Genomic DNA, 24359 nt, shown 5'->3' on the forward strand with positions numbered 1-24359 from the left:
GCTAAGGCCTAGAAAGTTTCATCTGCTGATGAATAACCAGTGCTTGAGCAAAAATCTCTAGTGAACTACTGAACATCCATAGACAGCTGGCTCCACTCCCAACACAGACACACAAAGCTCTCACTTCCCTGGTATCCTGATTTAGCAAATTCTTATCACTTTAGCAGCCCTGAATTTCAAAATGTGACACTTACAGTTAAATAACCTTATTGCTCTATTTGGATTTCTCTTTGTTGCACCAAAATAACCCACTGAATACTTTGAATATTGCTGAAACAAAGGAAAGTACATGAGTCCCTGCTTCTAACTCACTAAAAGTTATTCACAAATGTTACTCTAATACTTGATTTCATTAAAAATATAACATCTATCCTTTGTAATTGCATTTATTTTGCTGGCAAACTGTAAGACTCACTTGACAATGTCCATAACTTCATGAGAAAAGAGTAGATGCTTAAAAATATCTATTGTCTAAAACACAGACAAAAACATTACAGACAATACATTAAACTGGAAATCTAAACAAAGAGGCTAGTTATTAATGCTTCCCATGAAATCAAGGACTTCAGTGTCATTTCAAAGCATGACTAAACTTCAGTGTGATGGGAAAGAAAAGAGTCAATTTTGATATTCATAAAAGAATAAAGAAGGTCCAGAAGTAAGATCTTAAAAGCTGATTTTAAAAAACATGAAAGTGACCATTCTTGTTAGAAAAGAAAGAACAGTATTATTAATATGAACATGTTTTTGTTAAAGAAATGCATTAATGTCTCTCATACACATTTCTATGAAGAATGTATATGACTTGCATGATAATTTTTTACAAAAAGGATATTGAGTCACAAATTTATACTATAAAGGCTTTATGATGAAAACAAAAGGTATATAAGAAGTAAAAATATAGTATATAAGACTGAACAAACTTTGATAAACCTTTTGCACTCAGTTTAAGCCAGACATGGTGGCACATGCATGTAATCTCAGCATCTCAGGAAACAGTTGAAGGAGGATTATAAATCCAATGCTATCCTCAGCAACATAGTAAAACTGTAAGCAAGTTATGAGAACGTACTTCAAAAATAAAAAATTTGAAGGACAGGGGAATGTAGGTCAGTGGTAAAGTATCCCTGGGTTTAATCCCCAGTACCAAAAATACATAAATAAATAAAATAACGTTAAATGTGTAAATAGTTACTTAAACACCCTTATAGGCCATCACATTTTTGAGCATATTGGGAAAAAAAAAATTAAGGGACTGATTGTGGGAATTTTAAAAAAAGGATATATATTAAGTAAAAATTATTTAATTTAACAAATGATGGAGAAATTGAAAGTGTTGAAATATCCCAATTTTTGTTATTATTTGTTTGTCCCTTCAGTCTTACAATACACATGGTTCATTAACTAACAATTTTCCATAGAACCTTTGTTCTTATGTTTCAGAAATTGAACAAGATATTGGAACTGAAAAGAGGCAGATGAGCAAAGCTTGCATTTTAGGTGTCTTGAAGATTAGTTTGAGAAAACTCAGCTAAATTGTATACTTTTGATGTCTATGCTTTCAAGTCAGCCCAGACTCTGAGCTCTGGTCTAAATGCAAGGACATTGGATACCTCCATTTCAAAGTCTTTCATTCCTCAGGATGAGGTGTTCAATTTTTGAAATGTAACATTCCAATTCCCTTATGATCAAATGGTGTTTGAAAAAGAACAGAAGCTTCTGAACATTGTTATAACCAAAAAAAAAAAAAAAAAAAATAACTACAAAAGAATAGATTCATGCTTAACCAAAACTAAAAGGCAAAAGGACACATTCCAAATAGTTCCATGCAAGGACAAAAACCAACAGAAAAACCTCTATCAGGGTCAAAATACTGCAAATAAAAGAAGAATTCCAAGCTTGCATGACTCAAAGAGCTAATGGTTATGTAAACTTTTAACTAACTGAATATAAAGAAACAGAACTACTTAGCAATTGTAGTTGAGCAGAAAAAGTATAAACTCTTAAGGCTATCATTATTCTTATAATTATTCTTCTCTAATAAAGAGAAGAAATATCTAATTGCAGTTAAAATGTTATAAAAATTAAGAAACAATATTAAAGATGGTCAGTGTATATGCATATATAGATACATATGCACATAACAAATACACATGTATATAGGACACACGCAAATATATGCATGTATACCGCATTAAATAGCACAACACTAGCTAATTTATTGCTCACATGTTCATGTTTTGCACATTCAGTCAGCAAATGCTTAACCTCCTGTAAGCCATGCACACTGCAAGGCCCAGAGAATTCCTCAAGGAATGTAACATACATTATCCTAGCAGTCTATTAGGGGAGATAAACAATACTAAAATAACAATAATCAAAAGGATATAATAACCTTTCAGGTAAGTAAAATGGAAATTAACTGTTAAAAAAGAATTTTCATGGTTGCAAAAGGAAGACTCTTAAGAAAGCAATCTCTGGGTCAGTTATAAAAATGTTATAATTTCTGAACCTAAATCAAAGTCCATGCTCCACAGAAGATACATAAAGGAAGACAGTGAATAACTGGTGGCCTCAAATTTTCCCTCTCAGAGTATCATAATTTTTAAATCTTATATTGAGTTGTGGTACAAAATAATTTTAATTAAAATTACTAGAATTTGGTAAGCATTTAATAAATAAGTACATCCAATATTCCACATGGACATATAGTCAAGGATATGTAAGAAAATTATCTTATCTTTTTAAGAAATATTAAGATTACAGAGACAAAAGGCAGGAGTATCAGATTTCAGGGACCAATAAGCAGAGTATAATTTTTAGACCAAGAATACATAAAGAAAAGCTCTGAATACTGAAATATCAATTTAAAGCATGAGGGCAAAAAGTCCATGAAATAATTTTGCAATAGTCTGCATAAACAATGACTTCCAGCGTTTAGGGCCTGATTAAGTTTCTGAGTCTGACTTTGAACTTGGGACCCTCCTGCCTCAGCCTCCAAAGATTCTGGGATTTCAGGCCATTCACTATGCTTGGCTTCTCTGTGCTCTTTATTACAGAGTTAATCTTGTAAGGTTGTTATCCTCAAAATATCCCTGGCCTTTCTCCCTTCTCTTCTTTACAGACTTTATTCAAAGACAGAATAACTTATTTGTTTAGTAATTACACTAAAACAAGATTACTTTATCATGATGCCAGTGGTTCTGATAAAATTCTAAATAGAATTACTAGGTAAGAGAAATCTAGTTTATCACCTTTCAGTTTGGTTCTGAGGTTCATGAAGACTTATGTTTTACAGGTTTAACACTCTCTCTCAGCCCCAGGTGTGGCATCTAATGGATGACTAGAGTGAGCTTTTCAGTCTGTCACCAACTTCCTCGATGCATGCTTCATCAAGACTTTTCATTGCAAGTCTGCCTAAACATCAAGTCTGAAAAGTTCCCAGGTCTTCCTAGGTTACTGAAATTCTCAGGTTACTGAATGAGAAATCCTGGAAGAGGGATCCAACAATCGGAGTTTTAACAGTCCCTCCAAGTGACTCTGATGCTCGACTTTTAAGTACTGCTGTAGGGTCTCAATTCAGTTCTTCCCATCTTTGGGCATCAAGTGTCTTGCCAGGACTCCTAGCTTCTTCTATAAATTCTTAGAGATCTCAACTTTTCCTCTTAAATGTATACCTCTCCCATGGTCTAGTTTTATCTATATTTCCCTGTGTTTATATTCTTTCTGAAAGATCCAAGTTTTTAGTATATCATCTTTCCTGAGCCTTTATTTTCCACCATGATTCATTCTGAGCCCTTCATATTAATAAAGTCACTGACCATCAAACACACCCAAATATAGATTTACCTTACATTAAACTTTAATTTTTTTTATCTTGCTTAGAAGTTCCTAAGAATCATGGGTCATAAAGTCATTCAGGAGCTCAGATTCTTCTCATCTTTTGGTCCTGCCATCCCTAGCATCTTCCTCATTGCACAGTTGAGGATGCATGTGGACACCTCCTTGATCCAATTCAAGGGGGAAAAAATGGAGGAAGTTCAGGGAAAAGGACTTCCTTTTAAATAAGATTCAAAAGTGGAACACTCACCTTTGTCCCCATTCAACTGGCTGCATTTAGCCTCAAGAGTGACTGGTTAGTCATATGCCCAGAAAAAGGAGAGAGACACCTGAACTGTTTGTTCAATAACCACCATCACACTTATCCTCCATATCCTCTCTGGAAGTTCCTCTCACAATCATTCACATCATGACACTGCATATTATCTTCTCTGTTCAGACAAATTGCAGCTTGACCATATCTTAATTAATAATTTGCTATGTCTTAATTATTAATGAATCGTCTGTCTCTGACTGTAAATTATATGATTATTGGCAAGAGCAGAGACTTTCACACATAGATGGAAAGGTCTGTCTGCAAAGCATAGGAGAAAGTAAGTAGAAAATTGGAAGCCACAATAGTCATGCTTAGAGAATCCAATATGTCACTTCATTCTGTACACAAGTTATCTTCAGTGTGTGTGTGTGTATTATCCTAGACATTTCACTGTAAGTGTCAAGGTAAAATAAAAGAAAATAACTGTGACCTGACCTAAGTGGAATAAAGTAGGGAAAAGGAATAAAGAAGCTACATTGATATATAACAATGCATTATATCAAGATTGAAAAACAATTAAATAACAGAGAACTAAACAAATTAAATGTGTTTTTGTTTTTGTTGTTGTTTTAGTTGTTGTTATATTGCTGTGCTCAGGATTCAACTCAGAGGCTTGCATATGTTAGGCAACTACTCTACCATTGAACATCAACCCTGAACAAATGTTTTATAAATAAAGTATATGCATAAAATCATACTAATACATTTAATTTTTAAATTCACATACTTAATAGTCAACCTAGTATTGCAGTAATACTGTAGAACAAATAGCAAATACATAAAATCATGTTCCTCAGAGTGGAAAACAAATAGTGAACATAGAATCTAGTTTCAGTTGTTTAAAAAGAGCCAATAAAAATAAAACTTAAAAAATTAAAAAGCTTAGATGAAAAAGCTATTTTATATAATACATACATATTTACATAGAACTTGAGGCACATTAAAGTTATATATAACTTGAAGCTCCTTATTTATTCAACTGTATGGATTCTGAGGTTTTCATTACTTAATTAGGTTCAAGTGTACATAGTAAGGTCTTTTTCAAAGGAAACAGCCGAGCAAAAAATAACTGCAAACCATCTGAAAATGTCTTACCCAAGAGAATGAAATTCTGTCGTCATGTAGGATGGATTGTCTATTGGCATGGATCCATGTTGGTACAAATAGTGCTTTTTTATTCATTAACTTGCTGTTTAAAATATCTACAGGGAAATATAATTATAATTTAATATAGTATTATTTAAAAGAAAACACATTCTAACTCTAAAATCTTCTATGATTCCAACTTACTAAATAATACCAGTTTCTTCTAGATCAGGATTTTGACCTTAACTCAGGTATACATAGACCTACAAAGATATTTTTATGGATACTTAGGAACCAGTTTAAGAAAACCACTTTCCAGATACTCAAGTTGCACATTTTCTTTCCAGAAACTGATCTGCTTGAAAATGTGCCAGCCCTCAAGTTCTGCTTTTCCACTTCCCTTTTTTCAATCATGCTTCTCCCTGTTTGTAATAAAGAGTGAGCCCTCCTGGCATACCTTCATGTAAAAATTTCTACAGCACCAAACCGAGGAGTGATTTGCAGCTCCCTGAATAGAAGCAGCAAAAGCATGTCCAGTCATTTTCTTTGAGAGGTATTTTCAATAAATTTACTTTTTACACTTTTTATCAATTTTTTTAAATTTATTCAACTTTGATCAAGTACATACTACTAATAGGGGTAATAATAATATAAATTGAAACTTTAAGAAAACATTTGGAGCTAATGGTTAGAGAAAATTTAAAGAAAAATTAAATTTTTAGTTTTCATGTTTTTAATGCATAGAAAAAAATTAATGAATGACCAATAAACTCTTTTAAGCATGAAATAATATTACTCTAGGTGAAAACTCTGAAGAGAAAATAGAAATGAGATGTAAGTTTAAAGAAAAGATAAAAATTCCAACTATTTAAGAAGCACTTATTTATGATTGTTTAAATTAATAGGGGAAGCTATCAAATCACTATGGAGTTTGTCTTCCACTCCATGTACTAAAAATAAGGCAAATTTTAGTATTTGTTGCCTTCTGACAACACCCTTTAAATTATTTCAACTTATACTGAACATTTTTAAATACTGACATTGAAATATGTTTTAGAAGTGAGTTACTTTCAACATTCTGTTAGTGAGTATACAAGCAAAAAATTATCTGAAATCTATTGCTCTACATTATTCTGAATCACTTAGGATCTAATTGACTCATCATTGTTCATCCATTGTCTAATCAATGTAGACAAACAACTAGTAAATGCCAGAAAATGGGCTGAAAGTGGGGACTTGGGAGTATGGCATTACGCAGATGAAAAGAGTCCTTAAAATCAAAGATTTCAATAGAGTAAGGAAAATAACAAAGAAATGATGTTAATACAATCTGAGGTATCTTAATGAAGACAAACTCAAAACTGTAGAAAACAATAGGAAGTTCATCAAACTCAGGTTGTGGTGGTGCAGGCAGTCAGAGGAGATATCCAGATTCCACAGGGTGCACAACTATCCCTTCAGTAAATATTAAAAGGTCACTAAAATTGGCCAGCTCTTCCACACCCATGCACATGTGTGTGGTATATGTGTGTGCATATGTGCTACTAGGTGAATAATGGGAACATATTCAGGTGGAAGAGTAAGCAAGAGGTGAGTGTGAGACAAAATAATAATTTAGAATATGCACTCATGGCTTCTCTTCCATTTCTTTTGCCTTTTAGAGCAGCATCGTCCACTCGAGAGTGAAGATCAAGGTCATCCAGAAGGGAACTGTTAAGTGGAATCCAGAGAAGAAATGCACCAGGTTTTCAACTTGCAACGTCAAATAATTGTGCTAACAGTGTAAAACTGTGTGTTTGAAAGATGCTATTAAACTGAAAGAGTCCTTTTCTGACCTACCTACCTAGAGTAGAAAAGGTTCTTCCACCTGGGAAGAGAGCAGATTGGAAGAGAAGGAGGGGAGTTCCATGTATTGTAGGATGCTCATCCCACTCTTTCCCACTCTGAGAATAACCTAGTGTTGTGCAGGAACATGATAGAATTATTTTGAAGTTCAGCAGAATCTCGGTGCAGGGAGTCCTCTTTCTCTGCTTCCTAAACTCTGCCTCATTAATAGACACCTTGACTCTGGGCTTGGTGAGAGTATAGAGGATGTGTGAGTCAGTCCACAAAAAAGACCTAGGAGAGCCCTACAAAAGTCTCCAGATGAAGTGAACAGAAGTATCGAGTTTCCCAGGGAGTATAAAAAAGATGTTAGTAGAGAGAAAGACTGTGGCACTTCCTAAAGGTCACCAAAGCCAAAATAAAGGCACTCCATAGCAAATTGTGAGTTATATAGCTTCCAGTAGGGATCTAAGATTAGCCAGCCTGTTCCGGGCACCTGATATGGGAGGGGACAGTATCCCTAGGAAAGACAGCCTGGAAGCCATTGGGGTCACAGCTGACACAGATGCCTCCTACTACACTCGCCCTGCTGTTCCTCAAATATTCCCCAAAGGGAAGAGGTTAGGGGAAAGGACATAGGAGAGACATTATGATTATGACTGAATTTCAAACCTGAGTTGACTGGAAAATGGATGAATTGGACAGAGAAACCTGGAAAATGTCCAGATTAAGTTGCCCATCATTATGCAGGCTGAGTTCCAAGAGTTGGAGAATCAAATTGAGTTATTGAAATAAAGCAAGCTACATTTTTGTACATTGAAGTTTGTAACTTCAATATTATAGCTAGCACACATGAAAGCCCTTGTATATCAGACTAAGGAGTTTAAATTTTATCCTGAAGGCAATGAGAGGCAATTGAAGAAGTTAAAATGGAAAAATGAGAGATGAAGCTTTGAATGTTTCAGAACATATTCCAGCAGCAGTGTGGAGAATGGATTGGTGAACTAGTGAATGGTGATGAAGAAAACCAGAGGAAGGGAGCCCAGCACACAGTTTCGACCTAATTACAGAAATAAATAAGAGCGCCCAGGAAGGAAGTGTGATGGCAGAGATGGAGGGACAAGATTCATTTGGGAGTATGCAAAAGGCAACTGCCTCCCCTTGGCCCCCAAGTTCTATCCATTCAGTATCAGCAGACTGGTCAGTGGGGCAAGACTGACCACAACGCTACCAGTAACCTCTCCCACTTGAACCAATTTGCTGTTCCTGTGCAGGTCCCAGTGGCTCCTGAATTCATGCCCATTTGCTATCATATTTTATTTATTTTACTTCTACCTCTTAAAAAGTGATACATTACTACTTATTCACATGAATACCATTTAATGTATATTACACACACTGACCATATTTCCTAAAGTCTGAACACAAAGTATTTACTAAGTAAAATTTTATCACTTAAAACACATTGGATCTGTGTCTGAAAACCAGATTCTTCATTCAATTGCTACCTCTAGAAGTTAGCTGTATAATCTGTAGCAAAACAGTTTATCTCTGTTATTCTAATTACCCGTACAATGGGGATGATATAAGTACCATATTCATCAGTTCACGTAAGGCACTTATCACAGGGCCAGGAATAAAGAAGGCAAGTAAATGCTAAAAATTGATTCTATGGGGAATTTGTCATTTCTGACGTGTTTAAACTTTTAAGTTGTGTTTGACATGAAGGAGTTTGTTCACTAAAATTTGTCTTAGTCTAATGCATATTTAAATGAGATGAACTTCATATTAAAGTCTATGGGTACAAAAGAATTATTAACGACTATGTAAGTCATTTATTCCTCATAACTCTTCACTTTGTTTTGGCCATATAGTATAAGTATCCTCATATCTTTATACTTTCTTTAAAATGTGTTTAGAAGGGCAGGGTGAACACTGTCCTCAGTATGTGGTGCTGAGTTCAGATGTAAAGGTTTAATTTACAATAATAATAAAGGCAAGATAAGAAATAATCCAAATGGAAAGAAGACTCTTGCCAGTTGGGTTATTTCTGCTGAGCAGAATGTTTATTTTTTCATAGAACAAATTAGAACTTTTCCAGATGGTTTATCTAAAGTATTTTTCTCTCCTCCAGGCTGAGGATAAATTAGAAGTGTTAGGAAAAGGTCATTTCCACCTCTCCAAGAAGCACATTTTCATAATTAAAAGAAGTAAAGTTCAACCACATAAGAAGTGATCTCTACTCAACATATGAGTTACATTTGTATTTTTCAGGTAGTTGTTTAATTTGAAGTTGGTCAAAAACATTTTAAAGCAAATAATCACCTTTATGGCCTTTCTTTGTTCAAGGCCTTAATATTCAAAAAATGCTAGCAGAGAAAATACGTTACATTAATTTGCCAAACCAACAAATACAGAATATTTTCATTCAATTCATTGCAACCGGAAACATCTAGGTGGGTGCCTGACTTGTCATCTAGCAACACATTGTCTGAGTATTATCAGAGAGAAGAGGGGTTTTGTCTTTGGACCTGTATCTTCACATTAAGTAAACAATTTATTTCTAACTCAATCCTCCTGAGATGGTGAAGTGGGAAGAATCTAATATTACATTTTGCAGAAGAGATTTTATCACTTGTCAAATTAAGAAAACTACCTTTGTGAGATGGAAAATGAATCTGAAAACAAAGCTAAGACTCCAGCAGAAATCCATCTCAGGTCGTGATGGTTTGCAGTTCCACAGGACAATTCCTTCTAGAAGTCACAGAAGGGAGCTGGTTGTACACCTGCCAGTCAAGCACAAGTGAAGCCTCCATCCTGCTTCAAGTTTATAAATCAGACCAGGAACATGTTGCAGACTCTGGTGCTGAACACATGGTGGAAAAATGGAGCAGGCATTATCATGCAGCAATTGTGCAAGGCAAAGAGGATGCAAGCAAAACAGGATAATTCCTATCCACAAAGTAGTCTTCTTTCAATAATCATGATGCCATTGTAATGTTAAATAAAAGAGACATCATGGATTCACTCACATAGTCATATTTCTGCCACTTCTTTGTTGTTCAAGTTGGCTCGCTTACACTCAGGATCAACCTCATTTCTGGATGGTGGAGAGTTTACTGATACTTTATAGGGAACCAGAGTCTGTTGTGATGTAAGATGACAGGGTCACCTCAATGTCTTCAAATTTCAATCTCTGGAAAGCAAAGACATAGTAGCATATCCTATAATCTCTAATAACTGTGAGACTTCCTCAATAAAATTTAATTTCTAATGAAAGTTACCATTGAGGTACCAAGGCAATAGAGTGATAGATCGGTTAAATTATTTAGCGTACAGTTAGGAAGGCCCAATCTCTTCAACAATATGGAAATTCTCTTCTCTCTTATGATGACTACATGTGGCAACTTACTGGAATGTTTTTATGATTCTTGTTTTATTAAAAAGTAGACACCGTTAGAGTTGTAACATGTATAAATCCAAATGATCCATGGAAACTTTGAAGACTGTTATCACATCTCATGCATATGTTTGAAAAAAACTTCAAGTCAATAAAAATGCTCTATAAATCCCTTTGCAATACTCTAGCCAGAATATAGTAACTCCTCAGAGTTATTTAGCTCTTAGGAAAAATCATCTAAATTTTATTAAATATTAAAAAGAGAATCTCTTCAATATTTTCCCAACTTGCTTTGTCTTTTACTTCCAGAATGGAAGAATGTGGAACTTTATTAGCCTTCCAAATAGTTTGGCCTGAGAAGAACCGATCCTTGATGGTCTTTATGTGTGTGGGGGGGGGAGACTTTTTCAGCAGACATTCTGAGCCCAAGTTCCGGGCAGTCTCTAGACGACAACATGCCATATATCATAACTCGCAAGTACCATAGTGTCTGCCCTGGCCTTGAGAGAGTGGTCATTCTATTCTCTGCCCAAAAGTCATCAGGAAGAAATTTCTTTTTGTAGAGTTTTGATTTCCTCTATTCTTTTATCTTGAAATAATAGGAACTGTTTCCTCCACACTCAGTCCTAAGGACTCCAGCAACAGCTCTACCTGCATTAATTGGCATGTATGTTACAAACTATTTTACTTGAAGAATATGTTCTCCTGTTGAAAATTAATATTTGTTTTTCTATGTTGAATTTGAGACTGATAGCTGCCAAAATTTTCACTGTAATATCTTATTTCTCTTGATAAGAAGACAGATCCTAAAATTAAAATGATAACTTACTGTGCTAGAGTATAAGATGGGTCCTTCTATATTTTGTACAGAGGTTGCAAGAAAATGTTATTTGTCTCCACTATTTTAATAGTTCAACTTACAACACATCTAGGGTGAATGCAAATTTTATGTACTATGAATACTACATACTAGTAGTTTCTAACTTTCACTTTTTAAAAAAGTTAGAAAGGGTTTGATAATTTCAAACAAGTAATTTTCAACAATTAAAATTTTAGATAAGGGTCCCCATGGGGTTCTATACTGATAATTAATTTTGTTTTAGGATATCTCTTCTACTGAAATAGTACTAAATATTACTCAAATTTTCAGAAGCCTTATAAATAAATGTATACATGTTATTTTATCAGATAATAGTTTAAAGATAAACTAACAAAGGTAAAAGTAGCTGTAATGGTCTAAGAGTATGCCCTCCAAAGACCCAACTTTGGGGTGTTCTATTATCATTGTTATTATTATTATTACTACTACTACTAATATTGGTGCTGAGTATTGGACACAGGGGCACTTAATCACCTAACCACTGAGCCATATCCCCAGTCCTTTAATTTTTTATTTAAAGGTTTGCTAAATTGCTCAGACCGGCCTCAAACTTGTGATCTACCTGCCTCAGCCTCTCAAGTCATTGGGATTACAGGCATGTGCCAACTTGTGAAAGCACCCAGAAACCACTCCGGACACGGAAACTCACACAAGAGATTTATTAAGTGGACTGGTAGAGTGTCTGCCCACAGGGTGAGAGAGAGAGAGAGAGAGAGAGAGATAGAGAGAGAGAGAGTGAGAGAGAGAGAGAGCAAGAGTGAGAGTGAGTGAGAGAGAGAGAGAGAAGAGATGGCGGGGGAGCTATTCTTAAGTAGTTGAATTTCCCAGGCTAATAACAATGAACCAATGGCTGACAAGGCCTTTCCGTGGGCTTACAATCCGGACCAATGACTTGACTAGGAAGTTCCGGAGCTAGCAATCTAGGTTGTAAAATGGTGTGGGGGAGGGAGAATAGTGGCGGCAGCAAAATAGCAGATCTGATGCCAATACCTTGTCCAACCATTAGAATATTCTTAATAAAACACAGTAAGAAACTGAGTAATATTCTCACACACATGTGGAACTGTTTCAATAACAACAAAAAAATAAATAAACCATTCATTTTAGTCAGCTTTTTCACCACTTTGACCAAAAGACATGACAAGAACAATGTAGAAGAGGAAAAGTTTATTTGGTACTCTTGGTTTCAGGGTTTCATAGGTCTCCATTCATAGACAACCAATTCAGTTGCTCTGGAACTGAGTTGAGGCAGAAAATCGTGGCAGAAGTGTGTGAAGGAGGAAAGCAGCTCAGAGCATTGTCACCAGGAAGCAGAGAGAGTTCTTGCTCACCAGAGACAAAATATATGCCCCAAAGGCTTCCCCCTGCCTGCCCTGTGACCCACCCACTCCAGACATGTCTATTTACAGTTGATACCAAGCTGATCCATTCAACTGGATTAATACACTGATTAGGTTAATGTTCTCATAATCATTTCACCTCTAAATTTCCTTGCATTTTCTCACACTTGAGCTTTATAGGACACCTCATATCTAAACCATAACATCATTATTTCATATAAAAAATACCCACTTCTAAGGCTATGTTTCTATAATAAATAATAAACTTTACAGTTTATATTAGAATCTTAAAATTATTTGTATAATTTATTTATCATTGCTAACATAAGGTAATAGGAAAAGAGCATCCATCAAATGTTTAAAAATAATTATTGGAGGAAAGCTTGAAGTTTAGATACTTAGTCGTCAATAAAAACACTGGTATTTTATTTTCCTATGGAAAAGGTGGATCAATTCATAAAACTTTGGTGTTCTTTTGCAAGTGTTTTGAGAACCTGAGTCTAATGTATTTACCACATTTTATAAGTGAAGCAAACAAGTCCCAGCATGGTGAACACTCCACTTAAATATGTCCTGATATTAGAAGAGCTAGTGAGAAACAGGATCTCCGGTGGCCAGGCCGGCTAACTTGTTTGCTTTTCCCCCAGGTGTCAGTACATGTTTCATATGGAACGGTGGAATTTTTTCTAATTTTATACCCTTTGTTGGCATAAAGGCCATACAGAGACTTATTTAACTGGTACTTATTAAACATCTATACCAGCTTGCTAATCTTCACTATTAATATCTACATTTCCCTACATCCTCATAACAATCTATTTGGAAGAAGCTATTAATGGCCTTCTCCAAAGTCCTGCCTCTATCATTTTCTTTTTCTTTCTTTTTGTTTTTTTTTTAGATTTATAATGAGCTCATCTCCAGGGACAAATTGATCTAAACCAGTTTCTCTTTGCTGGATACACACTTTCCAGAAATACTTCTGATTAAATAAGTTCAAGAGGGACACTTCTAGTAGAAGGAGCTAGGGCTGAACCAGGTTCCCTTTGAAGAGCCCATCCTGTTCTCTGAATGCTGCCATATGATGTTTTGAAGCCTAGAATATTAGCAACACCTTATCTCCTCAAGGCACCACTTAAACATGAAAAATTGAATGAATGAGAAGCCTAAAGGAAAGGAGGAGGCCTTGATGGCCTTGCTGAGTTTGTGTGCTGACCTAGAGCTGCTACCTCAAGGCTCATCTTTGTGTAAGATATTTACATGTCTTGGTTGTTTAGACCATTATTAAATGATATTCTGATCCTTGTAAAAGAACCAATGCCATTAACTGATAGTCTGGCAATTATATGATTTTCAAGTTGACCATTCCAATACATTTAAAGTGACACATTGCTGTTTGCATTAATTTTAATTTCTCTGATAATTATATTAAATGTCTTTGATATGTCATTGTTAACTATGGAAATTTAATCTATTGTGAACTTGAAAAACAGTGCCAATTTTTCTATTATAGAATTTTTTATATATTCTAGATATGGTTTTTGTCACCCATGTATTAGTTATTTGCATTTGTCTTTTGTTAAAGAAATAAAATAATTTTTAAGTTGTGATGTTTTGATAATGTTTAAAACATTCTTTCCCACTCCATGATCACAAAGATATTATTTTCTTCTAGTTTGTTTACAGCTTCACATTTACATATTGAGTGTAAAATCCCACTTCTCAGTTTGTACCCAAAGGACTTAAAATTAGCATTCTAGAGTAACACAACTACATCAATATTTATAGTAACTCAATTCACAATAGCTAGATTGTGGAACCAACCTAGATGCCCTTCAACAGATGAATGGATCAAGAAACTGTGGTATAGATAGATACATAATGGAATATTATTCAGCCATAAAGAATAAGAATATTATGCCATTTGCAGATAAATGGAAGGAATTGGAGAACATCATGCTAAGTGAAATAAGCCAATTCCAAAAAACCAAAGGCCGAATGTTTTCCCTGATAAGTGAATGATAATATATAGTGGGGGTGGGGGGGTGGGGAGGTGAAAGAAGAATAGAGGAACTTTAGATTATGTAGAGGGAAATGAGAGGGAGGTGGGTATGAAAAATGGTGGAATGAGACAGATATCATTACCCTATGTACACGTATGTTTACACGAATGGTATGACTCTACAACGTGCACAGCCATAGAGACAAAATGATGTACCCCAATTGTGTACAATGAATCAAAATGCGGTCTGAAAGGAAATTAAAAAAAATAAAAAAATAAAGAAAGTTAAAGGAATTTACTCTTGATGATTGTCTTAGCTTTGTATTACTGTGACCAAAATACCTGATAAGAATGACATTAGAAACTTTATTCTGACTCTTATATTAAGAGATCTCAGTCCATGATTGGCCAAGTCCATTGTTCTGGGCCCTAAACTAGGCAGAATATCATGGCATAATGGTAGAGGAAAGCTGCCCAGGGCATAGTGACGAGGAAGCAAAGAGAAAACCCAGAGTTTGGGACAAGATATAGCCCCCAAAGGCAAGCCCACAGTGACCTTCCTCCAGCCAGGCAACATCAGTCTCTAGTTACCACTCAGTACTCCATTCAAATTATCAATCTATCAAATGGTTTAATCCACTGATGAGATTACAATGCTTAAAATCCAGCCTTGTCAGCTCTGAATGTTTCTGTATTGCCTAACATGTGAGCTCTCTGGGAAATATTTTTTTTAAATCTCAAACATTACAACCAGATATTATACTTTGTTTTTCACTATACATTTGGTTTGTCCAGTATCATCTTCAAGACTGTCAGTCTTTTCTCCTCTAATTACTGGTGACATCATGATCTGAGACAATGCTTCTCTTTAAACATGAGTTTAAATCTTAATCAAACATAAAGACGTATATTTCTTTACTCTTTTTAGAATCCATTTCTTAATTTCCTCAAGAATATCCACTGAAATATTGATTATATTGGTATTACATTTGCAGCATAATTTGGAAAACATTGCCTTTAAATTTCTAATTGGTATCATCTATAAAAGCAGGTCATCTCCATTTTTAGCTTTTAAATTTACTTCAGTTTTCCCCTGTTGATTTTATTCCGTTCCTACTTTTTTTTTTTTCATATAGTATTTGGTTTTTATTTCCTTTTAAAAAAGCATTTTAGTTTTGCTATGAAGTTATGCTATTTTTGGCCAGTTATTTTGTTATAGTTTAATTCTTTCATGAGTATATTTGATATTCTATCATGTTTTTCTTTCAATTCTTGGTTGAGAAAAGTGGTTTTAAAGTTTGTTTACTTTAAATCTAATAATGTTGCTATATTCTCTTATTAATCCTAATCATTAACTGTTAATTCTGATGAAATGTTCTATGTATACAATTTTCATTTGTAAATAATAACCTCATTGTGTCATCTCTTAACTTTTATGGCTATTAATTTCTCTTTCTTTTCTAATATTTGGTCAATATCACACTAGCTCTCCACACCCCAAATCACAGAGGATAGCATAAATTACTGTTGTAAACATCACTGACAATAAGATGCTTCACATGAGAAGAACCCAAAGTTATTTAATCTGCATCTTTGTTAGCAAGCAGTAAGAAAGACTCTACTTTGCAGGGGAGTCAGATGCATTGAAGAACTACATGATGTATTCCTCAAAGGCATTATTTCATCTTTGGAATTTTTAACTGTGTAAACAATTCCAAGATATAGTCCAGATGAAAAATCAGTCAGTTCTTGTAATTTTGGCACTCTGAACAATATGTATAGGAGAGTCCATGAAAAACTGTTTCCTTATACTACATAATGCCAGTCTTAAACCAAATGACTTAAATTTAAATTCTCTGTTAAGTACAATGTTAAGTTAAGCTTTTTGTTGCAAGTAATCTAAAATTCCAAGATAATTTTTCCTAGTTCTTTTAAGAAATTTCTCATAAAAGATATTGAGAATATATAAGTACTTTTGCTTTCTCTGTTGAGATAACCATGTAATTTTTTTTCAGGTCATTAATTTGATAAATTATAGGTACATAGTGAACATTTAACAATTCTCATATTTGAAGGATAAACTATGCTTCATGACAGTATGGGTTTTTTAAAGAACATTTATGGATTTACTTAGTTATTTAACTTCAGATTTCTGTACATATATTTAAGGTGAAGTGTGCCTATAATTTTCTTCTCATATATTACTTCTTGATCTAGCAATTAAGGTGATTCTAGTTTTAAAATAAGCAAGCTTTCTTTTGTGTTTTGCTTTGTAAAACAACCTATCGACTCTTTCTAGGCTGGTAGCAAACATTAATATGAATATGTGGGTGTGAGTCTGGAGGGTACATTTTTGGTTTGTTGGAATTTTGTTTGTTTCTGGATTTTGTTTCTGAGGAATTCTTGACAACGATTTCAAAGTTCTATAATGGTTATTAGTAAAGTCAATTTTTATTTCTTCCCTGTAAAACTATATTGACTGTCAAAGTTTAGAGCAAATTAACATAGACTTCAGTATGTTTTTTAAAACTGGTTTTTCTCTTCCTCTATATGTATAATTTAAATGTTATTTTTATCTATGCCCTTAATTTTACCTTCTTACCTCTTGTTTCTTTGCATTTACTTGGTTACTCTTTTGCTAATGTCTTATACTGAATGTTTCACTTATTTTTAGATATCATCTGTTGCATATTCAAAGCTATGAATTTATCTCTAGTACTATTTTAGTTTTGTTTCACAAATTTTGAAAGACAATCTATCATTGGTTTTCATGCACATGTATTTTGATTTTTTCTTTATGATTTTCTTTTTTACCACAATGTTGATAGTTTTAGTTTCTCAACATAAAGATTTAATATTTTTAGCTTTCATGTTGTTGGTTATTTTTTAGCATTACTACATAATGATCCAAAAGCATACTCTATAACCTGTTGGTTTATTCTTTTTAAAACCTCTTTTGTGACCTAAGATATGGTCAAATCATAAATGATTCAGAAACAAAATATATTTTCTGTTGGCTATAAAGTTATTTCTTTGGATAAATATGTGTGTGTGTGTGTGTAAATTTGAACACATTAATATGATCTCCTATTTTGTCTTCACCATAGAGATTTGATAAAAAATATATTTTAAAGCTTCCCAAAACAGTTTCTGATACATCTATGTCTTTACTTATTTCATTATCTATTTTTAATCTAATGTTTCTATATTTGACACGTGCTTTATCAGAGGATATATTCTTAGGTGCATTTTAGTTCATGATCATTTTGTTTATTTAATCTACTGCTTATTTCTTGCACATATAATTCTAATAAATATCCATTTTAAGATGTGCAATGTATCAGAGAAAGATTATCTTCCCAAAGTTTTAGAGACCTAACATGTAGCATTTGATAGCCTTTTTAATGTTCATAGTATCCTTTTACTTTTTCTTTCTTAAGTAAAAAATCAATAGTCCAGTGGAATCCTTTTCCCAGCTAATCGATTAATACATATATGAAACATGACATAGTGAGATGAGTTTTAAAAGTAATTTAAGAGTTAAGTCCAAAACCATAACTATCAGAAAGAGTGTCAAATAGTCCGCAACTCTCCGTTCTAACACCTTGTATTCACTTCCAAGGACTATATCCTGCTCCACTGTAGTTATCACTATAAAAGAATCTTTCAAGTGCTCTTATCAAGGTTTCTATATGGTTAGTCTGATGGCTTTGAACAATAGTGGCAATTTGTAATATAGTAGCTTCTCTCTCCAATACTCAGAAAAATCAAAGCATACAAAAACTATTTCTCTTGATGCAGTTTTGGATCAAATGAAAGAAAAAGGAGTTTGGTCCAATCTATGAAGACTACTCTTTCCCTCACAAATCTCTAGTGGAAAAATGTTCCTAAGGTCTATATCTACATGTGTTTTGTTATATAAGGACACATGAGAAAATGTACAAATATTTTTCTACTTCAGCATTTCATGCCATGTGTATTTGGAGGCCAAAAATAGATGTTCTTTTTTCAGTCAGGCTGTGAACTAATCAGATATGTGAAGTTTAGTTTAAAATCTACTGAAATCAAATATTTTATTTCTATTCCTTCAGTCCGTATGCTTTAAATTCTTTTATACAGAATAGCACAAATAACTGTACACAGTTGGAACACATACAAATCATAAATAACAAATATTACTTTCTAAAAAGAAGATCAACTTTACTTATCAAATGAACTTTTAATAAACACATTGAGCACCTGAGGTTTCAATCATCTTATGGATCTGAATCATGATTGTTTTCCATGAGTTTGTTCTTACCAACATTTTGAAGAACTACAAATCATAACTATACAAAATAATATTAGTAGATAACATCCATCAATGAAAAATTGTTTCTCAACAGAAATTACTACTTATGTCTGGACAACTGAGAAACTACCAAATACTAAGTAATACAAAGCTATATGATGCATCCCCTGTGCACCAGAAATCTCGCACTCTTGTAGGTTTATGAGGTATGGCATTTAATGGTGTGAATATATTCTCAAATGTAGCATGGTGATCAAATCACTGTTTTCTTTTGAAATCAAGTCAATCATTTCTGACAATGACCTGTTCCCCATTCCTCCCTTGCCTCATGGAAGCAGGTAGGGTTCATCTTACCCACACCCTCAGAGAAATCATGTGACATGGAAAGGACTCAGTAAAAAAGTCTTCATCAAAGTGCAACAAAAGCCAAATTTATGCCATAAATAATAGACTTGGGAACAAATTATGACGATATGAATCAAGGTTTTGTTTTGGGTTTTTTTGTTGTTGTTTTAGTTTACTAATTTGGTTGTTTTTCATCCTAGATTTGGTAAAACTTCCATGGCCTGAAAAATGAAGTGAATATTCTAAAGAAAGCAAATTATCTAAAGAAGGAGCCTCTCAACCTTCCAGTACCCCAACAAAAGGCTGGCCTGTGTGAAGCAGGAGGTGATATAACCATCCAAGCATGGGGACTAAGCACAAGTGATTTGGTTTGGACTCTGCTTTCCATGGGGAGCACTGGAATGTGAAGGCAACCATGTCACCATAGTCAGGAAATTTGAGAACTGCACAATCTGGCAGGTGTAGAGAGGGCTTCAGGCATCTGCTCACTGTTGCCTAGTGCATTAAACCACTTGGGAGAGCAGCCAAAGTTTTGTTTCCTGAAAAAGAGAACAAAAGTTGAGAATCAAAAGTTGAGTTGAGAGTGGGTATCAAGAGACCTCACACTGTCTTGAGGGATTAACCAGCAGTTGTCACATAGGAATATGGCTTTAACCAGAGACTGGAATTAAACGATGGGATCATTCAGGGGATATAAAAAAGGACAGATGCAAACAGTTGAAGACCAGATTATGCAGCTTTTTCTCCTCAACTCCTGTTCTACCCTCTACACCATAATACTATACTAAATACCTAGAATCACACTGGAGAAAAAAAGAAGGGAAAAATCCCTAAATGAATGAGTTTATACTTAAAACTGAAAAAACACAGAATATACCAATTTTCTTTCTTAGATATAATAGAGGTGAGACATAAAATAGAAGCAAAGTGATGTTATGGAAACAAAATGTCTCAGCACCCTGAAAATTTATGGATATTTAGAGAGTTAAATGAGAAGAATTTTTTGAAGTACTTATTATATTGCCTCCTGCCAAAAACTAAATGGTCTGAAATTATACTTTTCTTCCAAGTTAGCTGGCCACAGTCACATAGATGCCAATAAAATACACAGGACTCAGATTAGTGATGAACAACCGGTTATTATTCACAGCAATAGCAGTGACCATTAGATCAGCATTTTTAATGCCAGTTCCCTGAGCCCCAGTTTTCCATAGGACAATAATAGGGCTAAATTGTACCAGCAATGGGTTACATTATAGGTGAGAAACCCTGAATTTTAGAAGCCTGACTCTTATGTAATAAAGCAATAAACATACCTGCCCTTTGCTCTGGAAAGAGATACTATTGTGATTTTCAATTATTATTCACTATTAATGATCTTGCCAAGAGAATGCAATACCAAGAATAATCAGTACCTCACTTGCAGGCTGTATAGAAACTTGAGGGATCCATAAAGATTTATCTCCTAACACTGTACCTAATAAGTGCAAAGTAAATATTGACTATTTTTGTAATTATTACTCTTAAAAAGCAGTTAATATAATATTATCATCCAATGATATCAACATTTCATGACATAAACTATACTATTGGCTTAAAATTTTTCATTAAGTGTTTGAATTAATAAAAATATCAAATTAAAAGCCATTTCATGGGCATAATTTGTAAAAACTACTGAAATTGGCTAAAGAACTTTTAAAAATCTATCAGTCAGTTTTTCCATGGGAATTGTAAACATTTATGCGATTTACATCTTCCTTGAACAGAGGGGAAGGAGTTTAAGATGTTTCTCATCACTTGGATGAAGATGGTGTACTTATGAAAATTAAATAGTCATTACTAAAAAACAATAATACTCCATTAGCTTAATTACAATATAGATCTGTTTATCTCTTTGACCTTTGCTTAATATATTGGCAGAATGTTTCTCAATATAAAAATTAAAGAAACTACAGAGCAGAATGATTTAAGCACATGCATAGTTTTCTGACATATAAGTGTTAACATTTAACAGGCAGTATAAAATTCTGTGCCATCGACCTCCTAGGTGTGTGCATTTTCCTGGGTCTATTATTTCCCTTTATGAAATCAAGTACTGGAGGAATGCTCCTGAATAACTAAATATTCCTAAATGTAAACACCTCCTTATTTTCTCTTATATTTTTTAATTCCAACTTAGTTACAACTTTAATATAATCTTTTTGATTACTCTTAGCTGCTCCTAGTATCATTTTCTGCCAATCAGCTCAAAGGCAAAAAAATTCAGCGATCTTCATCATCAATCTGGTGATCTGTTTTGCTCAAAACTGAATTGTGGCATCAACTTCTGCAGGAAGCCCAGAGGAATCCATGAGGAAAACTAGAATAGTTTTCTTTACCATTTACCATGTTATTTACAAATCAAAAATAGACTTTTATGCTGTTACCAGTTCTGGAAAATGAGAAGCCAAGGACTTTCCCAAATCATTCCAGCTGAATTTTTAGAACCCCTGAGGGCATAATCTATTATTTGGTCTTTGATTAAATAGTTTAGATGGTGAAATAATGCTCTTGAGGTAAGGATCACTAACATTATCTCTACAGTTCTGTTCAAATTGTAACTTTAATAAGAGTTACTATTAAAAATTCCCTTAAGAAAATTCCTTACTTAAAATGTAGTTTGGTTCAATGCATTAAGAAGGATCAATCCATAGCAGTAACAAACCCATATACCCAGGATGATTCAAGAGTAAGTTCCAGTTTTATTAAATATTTTGTCTCTAATCAATAATTAGCAATCAATAATTAACACAGCAATGACAAAAATTTTTTCCAAGTTGTTATTTCTCAAAAGACAGCTCTAGATCTTGTAATTAGATCTTGTAATTCTTAGAAAAAATAAAAATACGAATATATATATAATACATAAAAAAAACTAAAATTATAATGTTTATAGGAGATTTAACAGAGCTAAGCTACGCTCTGGAAATATTTTTAGTATGTTTTTAAGTAATATGTTGTCATTTTAATTTTTGGAGTTCTTACTCTCAAAATCAAATCTCAGAATATATTGCTATTTTTCCTTTATTGATTTATATATTTACATGGGATTAACTCAGATATTTAAAAAGATTTTTGAAATTTACAATTAAATATATGACTATACATATCCCAATAAAGCTATATTTATTAAATCTGGATAAGGCAGGCATGGTAGTGCACACATATAATCTCAGGTACTAGCAGGGATGAAGAAGGAGGATCCCGAGTTCAAGCTCAGCCTGGGCAATTTAATAAGAACTTATCTCAAAATAAAATAAAAAGGACTGGGATGTAGCTCAATGGTAGAGCACTTGCCTAGCAAGTTCCAGACTCTAGTACTAGAAAAACAAATTTCAGTTAACTAAAGATATTTATAGAAATAAAAGCCCTCAGCCATCATGTTCAAAAAGGGAGATGGTGGAGGGGATGTTGGGACCTAATTAATCCTTTCCCCAAAAGAAAACATAACAAAACTAGAGCTAGTATTTTCTTCCCAAATTGGAGGGTACATGGTATATCAATATCAGATAGTTGATCTGCATTAAGATTTCCTAAATTTTGAGAAATATTAAGTAGTGTAAATAATGGGTTTTTAAAACTTCATTTTAAAACTGTAGACATGACAAAATATTAGTGTTATGGATTAAATTGTGTTCCCCCACCCTAAAAAAATTTTTCCTGTACTGAAGTTCTAAAGTGGCTATATTTTTAGAATTAGAACTTTTATAAAGGTAATAAAAGTTTAAATTATAAGGTCATAATTATATAGCGCTAATTCAAGACAGCTATTGTCCACATCAGAAGAGGAAGAGACACCAGAGATGTGTGAATATAGGGAAAATACCATGAGGACACAGCAAGAAGGACACATCTACAAGACAGGGAGACAGATGTCAGGAAAGAACAAATCCACCAAAGCCCTTGATATGCCCCTAGAGCAATGAGGGAAAAAATTCTATTTTTTAAGCCACCCAGACTGTGGTGTCCATTATAGCAGCTCTAGTAAACTAAGACATACGCTTTCAAATATTTTTGTTGTTACGCGATGGTGTATAAGTAGTGCTATTTATTTAAAAAATGTCAAGAGTTGTTCTACTAACAACTTGCTTTATGTAGCATTTTAATCATTTTTCATGTACTAAGAATTTATTTTTTCTAATGTGTTCACTTTTGTTGAGATAAAAAATTTAAATATATATCTGAATCGAATATTTACCATTTCTGCTACAACTAATTTATCTGTCCTTTGGTTTTTGCAACATGTTTTAATTCAATGTGCATGGCTCTTTTTGATGTACATTTTTAAAATATTCCTTAGCAAGGTGGACCTGGAAAGTGACCATTTAGTAGCTGTATTCTCAGCAAACACTGTGAGATCTCGTGTATAAACAGTGAACAAATAATGATACTTAAATGTGTCATTTTTCTTCTCTTCTCCCTGCTTCTCAATCAGCCTTGCATATACATTTTCTAAGCAATGAAAACACTGTTGATGCAAATGTATTTCAAAATGGGTTCCCTAAATCTGAATACCAATAAACCTAACTAAATATAATTCAGCTCACCCAATTCCTTTTAACTAATTTTATCATTCACCTAAAATATTCCACAATACATGTCTGCTATGATTTTACCCAACCAGTGTTTTAACCACATGTGATCTGAAGAATAGCAATTTATTTTAATGATCTGAAAGTTTTCAAAACCTTCCTTTCTGTTAATCCACAGCAGGTGCATTTCTTTTTCTTTTTCTTTTTTTTAATATTTTTAGTTGTAGATGGACACAATAAATATCTTTGTTCTGTTTATTTTTTTTATATGGTGCTGGGGATTGAACTCGTGTCTCACGAGTGCTAGGTAAGTCTGCCACTGAGCCACAACCCCAGCCCCAGCCCCAGCCCCAGCAGGTGCATTTTCTATGTTACACATGTATGTATGAGTGCATGCCAATATTTGCACGTTGGTATTCCTTTTATCAAGTACAACCCTCCTGTATCAGATCTGCATATATTAATGT

This window comes from Sciurus vulgaris (genome assembly GCF_902686455.1).
Source record: "Sciurus vulgaris genome assembly, chromosome: 7".
Taxonomy (NCBI): Eukaryota; Metazoa; Chordata; class Mammalia; order Rodentia; family Sciuridae; genus Sciurus; species Sciurus vulgaris.